Below are 10,000 nucleotides of genomic sequence, written 5' to 3' on the forward strand. Positions count from 1 at the left end.
CCCTCGTTCTGTCTCCACCCCCCCCCTCCATCTCTGTCCATATCTCCCTAGTTCTGTCTACCCCCCCCTCTCCCTGTCTGTCCATATCTCCCTCGTTCTGTCTCCCCCCGTCTCCATCTCTGTCTATATCTCCCTCGTTCTGTCCCGCCCCCCCTCTCCATCTCTGTCCATATCTCCCTCGTTCTGTCTCCCCCCGTCTCCATCTCTGTCCATATCTCCCTCGTTCTGTCTCCCCCCGTCTCCATCTCTGTCCATATCTCCCTCGTTCTGTCTCCCCCCCTCTCCATCTCTGTCCATATCTCCCTCGTTCTGTCTCCCCACCTCTCCATCTCTGTCCATATCTCCCTCGTTCTGTCTCTCCCCCCCTCTCCATCTCTGTCCATATCTCCCTCGTTCTGTCTCCCCCCGTCTCCATCTCTGTCCATATCTCCCTCGTTCTGTCTCCCCCCCGTCTCCATCTCTGTCCATATCTCCCTCGTTCTGTCTCCCCCCCCTCTCTCCATCTCTGTCCATATCTCCCTCGTTCTGTCTCCCCCCCCCTCTCTCCATCTCTGTCCATATCTCCCTCGTTCTGTCTCCCCCCCCCCCTCTCCATCTCTGTCCATATCTCCCTCGTTCTGTCTCCCCCCCCTCTCTCCATCTCTGTCCATATCTCCCTCGTTCTGTCTCCCCCCCCCCTCTCCATCTCTGACCATGTCTCCCTCGTTCTGTCTCCCCCCTCTCCATCTCTGTCCATATCTCCCTCGTTCTGTCTCCCCCCCCCCTCTCTCCATCTCTGTCCATATCTCCCTCGTTCTGTCTCCCCCCCCCCCCCCTCTCCATCTCTGTCCATATCTCCCTCGTTCTGTCTCCCCCCCCTCTCTCCATCTCTGTCCATATCTCCCTCGTTCTGTCTCCCCCCCCCCTCTCCATCTCTGACCATGTCTCCCTCGTTCTGTCTCCCCCCCTCTCCATCTCTGTCCATATCTCCCTCGTTCTGTCTCCCCCCCCCTCTCCATCTCTGTCCATATCTCCCTCGTTCTGTCTCCCCCCCTCTCTCCATCTCTGTCCATATCTCCCTCGTTCTGTCTCCCCCCCTCTCCATCTCTGTCCATATCTCCCTCGTTCTGTCTCCCCCCCTCTCCATCTCTGTCCATATCTCCCTCGTTCTGTCTCCCCCCCTCTCCATCTCTGTCCATATCTCCCTCGTTCTGTCTCTCCCCCCCTCTCCATCTCTGACCATATCTCCCTCGTTCTGTCTCCCCCCCTCTCCATCTCTGTCCATATCTCCCCCCTCATTCTGTCTCCCTGTCCATCTCCCTGTCTGTCCATATCTCCCTCGTTCTGTCTCCCCCCCTCTCCATCTCTGTCCATATCTCCCTCGTTCTGTCTCCCCCCCTCTCCATCTCTGTCCATATCTCCCTCGTTCTGTCTCTCCCCCCCCTCTCCATCTCTGACCATATCTCCCTCGTTCTGTCTCCCCCCCTCTCCATCTCTGTCCATATCTCCCCCCTCATTCTGTCTCCCTGTCCATCTCCCTGTCTGTCCATATCTCCCTCGTTCTGTCTCCCCCCCTCTCCATCTCTGTCCATATCTCCCTCGTTCTGTCTCCCCCCGTCTCAATCTCTGTCCATATCTCCCTCGTTCTGTCTCCCCCCTCCCCTCTCCATCTCTGTCCATATCTCCCTCGTTCTGTCTCCCCCCCCTCTCCATCTCTGTCCATATCTCCCTAGTTCTGTCTCCCCCCGTCTCCATCTCTGTCCATATCTCCCTCGTTCTGTCTCCCCCCCCTCTCCATCTCTGTCCATATCTCCCTCGTTCTGTCTCCCCCCCCCTCTCCATCTCTGTCCATATCTCCCTCGTTCTGTCTCCCCCCCCTCTCCATCTCTGTCCATATCTCCCTCGTTCTGTCTCCCCCCCCTCTCCATCTCTGTCCATATCTCCCTCGTTCTGTCTCCCCCCCTCTCCATCTCTGTCCATATCTCCCTCGTTCTGTCTCCCCCCCTCTCCATCTCTGTCCATATCTCCCTCGTTCTGTCTCTCCCCCCCCCTCCATCTCTGTCCATATCTCCCCCCTCTTTCTCCCTCCCTCCTTCTCTCTCCCTCTGTACATATCTCCCTCGTTCTGTCTCCCCCCCCTCTCCATCTCTGTCCATATCTCCCTCGTTCTGTCTCCCCCCCTCTCCATCTCTGTCCATATCTCCCTCGTTCTGTCTCCCCCCTCTCCATCTCTGTCCATATCTCCCTCGTTCTGTCTCCCCCCCCCCTCTCCATCTCTGTCCATATCTCCCTCGTTCTGTCTCCCCCCCCCCTCTCCATCTCTGTCCATATCTCCCTCGTTCTGTCTCCCCCCCCCCTCTCCATCTCTGTCCATATCTCCCTCGCTCTGTCCCCTCCCCCCTCTCCATCTCTGTCCATATCTCCCCCCTAGTTCTGTCTCCCCCCCCCCTCTCCATCTCTGTCATATCTCCCTCGTTCTGTCTCCCCCCCTCTCCATCTCTGTCCATATCTCCCTCGTTCTGTCTCTCCCCCCCTCTCCATCTCTGTCCATATCTCCCTCGTTCTGTCTCCCCCCCCCCCTCTCCATCTCTGTCCATATCTCCCTCGTTCTGTCTCCCCCCCCTCTCTCCATCTCTGTCCATATCTCCCTCGTTCTGTCTCCCGCCCCCCTCTCCATCTCTGACCATGTCTCCCTCGTTCTGTCTCCCCCCCTCTCCATCTCTGTCCATATCTCCCTCGTTCTGTCTCCCCCCCCCTCTCCATCTCTGTCCATATCTCCCTCGTTCTGTCTCCCCCCCTCTCTCCATCTCTGTCCATATCTCCCTCGTTCTGTCTCCCCCCCCTCTCCATCTCTGTCCATATCTCCCTCGTTCTGTCTCCCCCCCTCTCCATCTCTGTCCATATCTCCCTCGTTCTGTCTCCCCCCGTCTCCATCTCTGTCCATATCTCCCTCGTTCTGTCTCTCCCCCCCCTCTCCATCTCTGACCATATCTCCCTCGTTCTGTCTCCCCCCCTCTCCATCTCTGTCCATATCTCCCCCCTCATTCTGTCTCCCTGTCCATCTCCCTGTCTGTCCATATCTCCCTCGTTCTGTCTCCCCCCCCTCTCCATCTCTGTCCATATCTCCCTCGTTCTGTCTCCCCCCCTCTCCATCTCTGTCCATATCTCCCTCGTTCTGTCTCTCCCCCCCTCTCCATCTCTGACCATATCTCCCTCGTTCTGTCTCCCCCCCTCTCCATCTCTGTCCATATCTCCCCCCTCATTCTGTCTCCCTGTCCATCTCCCTGTCTGTCCATATCTCCCTCGTTCTGTCTCCCCCCCTCTCCATCTCTGTCCATATCTCCCTCGTTCTGTCTCCCCCCGTCTCAATCTCTGTCCATATCTCCCTCGTTCTGTCTCCCCCCTCCCCTCTCCATCTCTGTCCATATCTCCCTCGTTCTGTCTCCCCCCCCTCTCCATCTCTGTCCATATCTCCCTAGTTCTGTCTCCCCCCGTCTCCATCTCTGTCCATATCTCCCTCGTTCTGTCTCCCCCCCCTCTCCATCTCTGTCCATATCTCCCTCGTTCTGTCTCCCCCCCCTCTCCATCTCTGTCCATATCTCCCTCGTTCTGTCTCCCCCCCTCTCCATCTCTGTCCATATCTCCCTCGTTCTGTCTCCCCCCCCTCTCCATCTCTGTCCATATCTCCCTCGTTCTGTCTCCCCCCCTCTCCATCTCTGTCCATATCTCCCTCGTTCTGTCTCCCCCCCTCTCCATCTCTGTCCATATCTCCCTCGTTCTGTCTCTCCCCCCCCCCTCCATCTCTGTCCATATCTCCCCCCTCTTTCTCCCTCCCTCCTTCTCTCTCCCTCTGTACATATCTCCCTCGTTCTGTCTCCCCCCCCTCTCCATCTCTGTCCATATCTCCCTCGTTCTGTCTCCCCCCCTCTCCATCTCTGTCCATATCTCCCTCGTTCTGTCTCCCCCCTCTCCATCTCTGTCGATATCTCCCTCGTTCTGTCTCCCCCCCCCCCTCTCCATCTCTGTCCATATCTCCCTCGTTCTGTCTCCCCCCCCCTCTCCATCTCTGTCCATATCTCCCTGGTTCTATCCCCCACCCTCTCCATCTCTGTCCATATCTCCCTCGCTCTGTCCCCTCCCCCCTCTCCATCTCTGTCCATATCTCCCCCCTAGTTCTGTCTCCCCCCCCCCTCTCCATCTCTGTCATATCTCCCTCGTTCTGTCTCCCCCCCTCTCCATCTCTGTCCATATCTCCCTCGTTCTGTCTCTCCCCCCCTCTCCATCTCTGTCCATATCTCCCTCGTTCTGTCTCCCCCCCTCTCCATCTCTGTCCATATCTCTCCCATCTTTCTGTCTCCCTATCCCTCTCCATCTCTGTCCATATCTCCCCCCCCTCTTTCTGTCTCCCCCCCTCTCCATCTCTGTCCATATCTCCCTCCCTCTTCCTCTCTCCCTCTCTGTCCATATCTCCCCCCTCTTTCTGTCTCCCTCCCTCTCCCTCTCTGTCCATATCTCCCCCCTCTTTCTCCCTCCCTCCCTCTCTGTCCATATCCCCCCCTCTTTCTGTCTCCCTCCCTCTCCCTCTCTGTCCATATCTCCTCCCTCTTTCTCCCTCCCTCCCTCTCTGTCCATACCCCCCCCTCTTTCTGTCTCCCTCCCTCTCCCTATCTGTCCATATCTCCCCCCTCTTTCTCCCTCACTCCCTCTCCCTGTCTGTCCGCATCTCCCACCCCCCCCCTCTTTCCCCCTCCCCCCCTCTCCCTCTCTGTCCGTGCCCATCCTCTCTCTCTCCATTCCTCCCTTTCTTTCTTTCTCTTTCTCTCTCTCTCTCTCTTTCTCTCTCTCTCTCTCCTTCTCCCTCTCTCTCTCTCTCTCTCTCTCTCTCCTCCCACCTCCCTTTCTCTCTCCAGTGGTGCCTCATACAACATGTCTCCAGTTGATGTTCCAGTCTTTGCGGAGCACAGGGGCCCTCCCCACCACGACAGCCATGCAGCGAGCGGTCCCCCTGCCCCTTTCGGTCGGCTGGGCCATAAACAACGTGGCTTGATTTGATTGGGTTCGCCCCCCCCCCCTCCCCTACCCCTCCCCGCATCCCCGCATCCCCCCGACCCCATTTGGAATATTCCCTGGTCCTCTATGATGTCATCTGACCCCCTGAAATAATCTCTCATAAATTTGCGATGATAGTTCTGCCGTGGTACACTCGCGGTTTTCTGTAGTGGTAGTAGTAGTAGTAGTAGTAGTAGCAGTAGTAGTAATAGTAGGAGGAGGAGGAGGAGCAGCAGTAGCAGCAGAAGTAGTTTTAGTAGTAGTAGCAGAAGTAGTAGTGGTAGAAGCAACAGTAGTAGTAGTAGTAGTAGTAGTAGTAATAGCAGCATCAGATGACGATTGATACGATTTTTTTTTTCGGATTGATTTTGTTTTTTGTTTGTTTGTTTGTAGTATGAATGAAGTAGTACTTGTCAATGTGTATGTTAAGTGATAGAACCAATGAGCCTACTTCTTGTTTTTGACATCACTCTTTTATGTTTATAGGATATGTGTAAAAGATGAGCGTATGTAATGTTTCAATGCCCACAGGGGGCACACGAAATAAACTCCTTGCCTTGCCTTGCCATGCCTTGGTAGTAGTAGCAGTAGCAGTAGTAGTAGTAGTAGTTGTTGTAGTTGTAGTTGTAGTAACAGCAGCAACAGTAGTAGTAGTTGTAGTAACAGCAGCAGCAGCAGTAGTAGTAGTAGTAGTTGAAGTAACGACAGCAGCAGCAGCAGTAGTAGTAGTAGTAGTAGTTGAAGTAACAGCAGCAGCAGCAGCAGCAGTAGTAGTAGTAGTAGTTGTAGTAACAGCAGCAGCAGTAGTAGTTGTAGTAACAGCAGCAGCAGTAGCAGTAGTAGTAGTTGTTGTAACAGCAGCAGCAATAGCAGTACTAGTAGTTGTAGTAACAGCAGCAGCAGTAGTAGTTGTAGTAACAGCAGCAGCAGTAGTAGTTGTAGTAACAGCAGCAGCAGTAGCAGTAGTAGTAGTTGTTGTAACAGCAGCAGCAGCAGTAGTTGTAGTAGTAGTTGTAGTAACAGCAGCAGTAGTAGTAATTGTTGTAGTAACAGCAGCAGTAGTAGTAGTAGTTGTTGTAGTAACAGCAGCAGCAGTAGTAGTAGTAGTAGTTGTTGTAGTAACAGCAGCAGTAGTAGTAGTAGTTGTAGCAGCAGCAGTAGTAGTAGTAGTAGTAGCAGCAGCAGCAGTAGTAGTATCAGCAGCAGCAGCAGCAGCAGCAGTAGTAGTAGTAGTAGTAGTTGTAGCAGCAGCAGTAGTAGTAGTAGTAGTAGCAGCAGTAGTAGTAGTAGCACCATACAGAACATGATTTGACTGGGTTCGGCCCCCATGACCCCATTGGAATATCCCTGGTGTTCTATGATGTCATCAGACTCTTGGAATCATCTCTTCTAAATTTGTGGTGCTAGTTCGGCCGTATAACACCCATGGTTTTCAATGGTGATAGCAGTAGTAGTATTAGCAGCAGCAGCAGCAACAGTAGTAGTAGTAGTTGTAGTAGTAGCAGCAGCAGCAGCAAAAGTGATAGTAGTAGTAGTAGTAGTAGTAGTGGTAGCAACTTCACTAACAGGAGTAGTAGCATCAACAGCAGCAGTAGCAGCAGCAGAAGTAGTTGTAGCAGCAGCAGTAGTAGTTGTAGTAGTAGCAGCAGCAGAAGCAGCAGCAGTAGTAATTGTAGTATCAACGGTACTGAGTAGCAGTAACAGCAGCAGCAATACCTGTAACAGTAGTAGTAGTAGCAGCAGCAGCAGCAATACCTGTAACAGTAGTAGCAGTAGCAGCAATACCTGTAACAGTAGTAGTAGTAGTAGTAGTAGTAGTAGTAGTAGTAGTAGTAGGAGCAGCAGCAGCAATACCTGTAACAGTAGTAGTAGAAGTAGCAGCAGCAGCAATACCTGTAACAGTAGTAGTAGTAGTAGCACCAGCAGCAATACCTGTAACAGTAGTAGTAGTAGTAGCAGCAGCAGCAATACCTGTAACAGTAGTAGTAGTAGCAGCAGCAGCAATACCTGTAACAGTAGTAGCAGCAGCAGCAGCAGCAGCAGCAATACCTGTAACAGTAGTAGTAGTAGCAGCAGCAGCAATACCTGTAACAGTAGTAGTAGTAGTAGTAGCAGCAGCAGCAATACCTGTAACAGTAGTAGTAGTAGTATCCAAACTTGGAGTACACTCCAAACTCCACAACCTCTTTGTCTGCTGCTGGGAGCAAGGCAAACTACCACAGGACCTCCGTGACGCAGTCATCATCACCCTGTATAAAAACAAGGGAGAAAAGTCGGACTGCTCCAACTACAGGGGGATAACTCTGCTCTCCATCGCAGGCAAGATCCTCGCCAGAGTCCTCCTAAATCGGCTGGTGCCTACTATCGCCGAAGAACATCTCCCAGAGAGTCAGTGTGGCTTTAGAGCCAACAGAGGCACCACTGACATGGTCTTCGTTCTCAGACAGCTACAAGAAAAATGTCGGGAACAGAACAAAGGACTGTATGCGACATTCGTCGATCTCACGAAAGCTTTCGACACCGTGAGCAGAAAAGGTCTGTGGGAGATCATGAAACGTCTAGGATGCCCCCCAAAATTCCTCAGCATGGTCATCCAACTACATGAGGAACAGCGTGGACAGGTCAGACACAGCAACGACCTTTCGGAGCCCTTCCCAATTGGAAATGGAGTGAAACAAGGTTGTGTCCTCGCGCCGACCCTCTTCACGATCTTCTTCAGCATGATGCTCCAACAGGCCACTGAAGATCTTGGCGACGACGACGGTATCTTCATCAGATACCGCACTGATGGCAGCCTATTCAACCTGAGGCGGCTACAGGCCCACACCAAGACACTGGAGCAACTCATCAGAGAGCTTCTGTTTGCCGACGATGCTGCCCTCGTCGCCCATACAGAAGCGGCCCTGCAGCGTATAACGTCCTGCTTCGCAGAGGCTGCGCAGCTCTTCGGCCTAGAAGTCAGTCTGAAAAAGACGGAAGTTCTCCACCAGCCTGCCACACGGGAAGAATTCCACGCTCCTCACATCAACATCGGTGAGACAGAGCTGAAGTCGGTCCACCAGTTCAGCTACCTAGGCTGCACCATCTCGTCTGACGCCAAGATCGACAAGGAGATCGACAACAGACTTGCAAAGGCAAACAGCGCATTCGGCAGGCTGTACAAGAGAGTGTGGAACAACAAACACCTGAAGAAAGACACAAAGATCAGCGTGTACAGAGCTGTTGTACTGCCCACCCTGTTGTATGGCTCCGAAACCTGGGTCACCTACCGGCACCACATACGACTGCTTGATCGCTTCCACCAGCGCTGCCTTCGCACCATCCTCAGCATCCACTGGAGTGACTACATCACAAATGTCGATGTCCTGGAGCAGGCAAAGACTATCAGCATCGAGGCAGTGCTGCTAAAGACCCAGCTACGTTGGGCAGGGCACGTGTCCAGGATGGAAGACCACCGCCTGCCCAAGATCGCGCTGTATGGCGAACTGTCCACTGGCCACCGTGACAGAGGAGCACCCAAGAAGAGATACAAAGACTCCTTGAAGAAAGCTCTCGGTGCCTGTCACATTGACCATCGCCAGTGGTCCGCAATAGCCGCTGATCGAGAGACCTGGCGACGCACCATCCACCAAGCTGTCTCCTCCTTCGAAAACAACCGCAGGGCCAGCCTTGAGGACAAACGCAGAAGGAGGAAGAACCACGACGCTGCAGCCGCGAACCCAGACCAGACTTTCCCTTGCAACCGCTGCGGCCGACTCTGCTTTTCCCGCATTGGCCTTGTCAGCCATGAGCGTGCCTGCATCAGACGTGGACAACGCCCTTCCTAGATCTTCGTCAGCGAAGCCAGGCCATGATGAGTAGTAGTAGTAGCACCAGCAGCAATACCTGTAACAGTAGTAGTAGAAGTAGCAGCAGCAGCAATACCTGTAACAGTAGTAGTAGAAGTAGCAGCAGCAGCAATACCTGTAACAGTAGTAGTAGTAGCAGCAGCAGCAATACCTGTAACAGTAGTAGTAGTAGTAGCAGCAGCAGCAATACCTGTAACAGTAGTAGTAGTAGCAGCAGCAGCAATACCTGTAACAGTAGTAGTAGTAGTAGTAGCAGCAGCAGCAATACCTGTAACAGTAGTAGTAGTAGTAGCAGCAGCAGCAATACCTGTAACAGTAGTAGTAGTAGCAGCAGCAGCAATACCTGTAACAGTAGTAGTAGTAGTAGCAGCAGCAGCAATACCTGTAACAGTAGTAGTAGTAGCAGCAGCAGCAATACCTGTAACAGTAGTAGTAGTAGTAGTAGCAGCAGCAGCAATACCTGTAACAGTAGTAGTAGTAGTATCCAAACTTGGAGTACACTCCAAACTCCACAACCTCTTTGTCTGCTGCTGGGAGCAAGGCAAACTACCACAGGACCTCCGTGACGCAATACCTGTAACAGTAGTAGTAGAAGTAGCAGCAGCAGCAATACCTGTAACAGTAGTAGTAGAAGTAGCAGCAGCAGCAATACCTGTAACAGTAGTAGTAGAAGTAGCAGCAGCAGCAATACCTGTAACAGTAGTAGTAGAAGTAGCAGCAGCAGCAATACCTGTAACAGTAGTAGTAGAAGTAGCAGTAGCAGCAATACCTGTAACAGTAGTAGTAGAAGTAGCAGCAGCAGCAATACCTGTAACAGTAGTAGTAGAAGTAGCAGCAGCAGCAATACCTGTAACAGTAGTAGTAGAAGTAGCAGCAGCAGCAATACCTGTAACAGTAGTAGTAGAAGTAGCAGCAGCAGCAATACCTGTAACAGTAGTAGTAGAAGTAGCAGCAGCAGCAATACCTGTAACAGTAGTAGTAGAAGTAGCAGTAGCAGCAATACCTGTAACAGTAGTAGTAGAAGTAGCAGCAGCAGCAATACCTGTAACAGTAGTAGTAGAAGTAGCAGTAGCAGCAATACCTGTAACAGTAGTAGTAGAAGTAGCAGCAGCAGCAATACCTGT

The sequence above is a fragment of the Babylonia areolata genome, chromosome 25 (assembly GCF_041734735.1).
Source record: "Babylonia areolata isolate BAREFJ2019XMU chromosome 25, ASM4173473v1, whole genome shotgun sequence".
In the NCBI taxonomy this organism is placed as follows: Eukaryota; Metazoa; Mollusca; class Gastropoda; order Neogastropoda; family Buccinidae; genus Babylonia; species Babylonia areolata.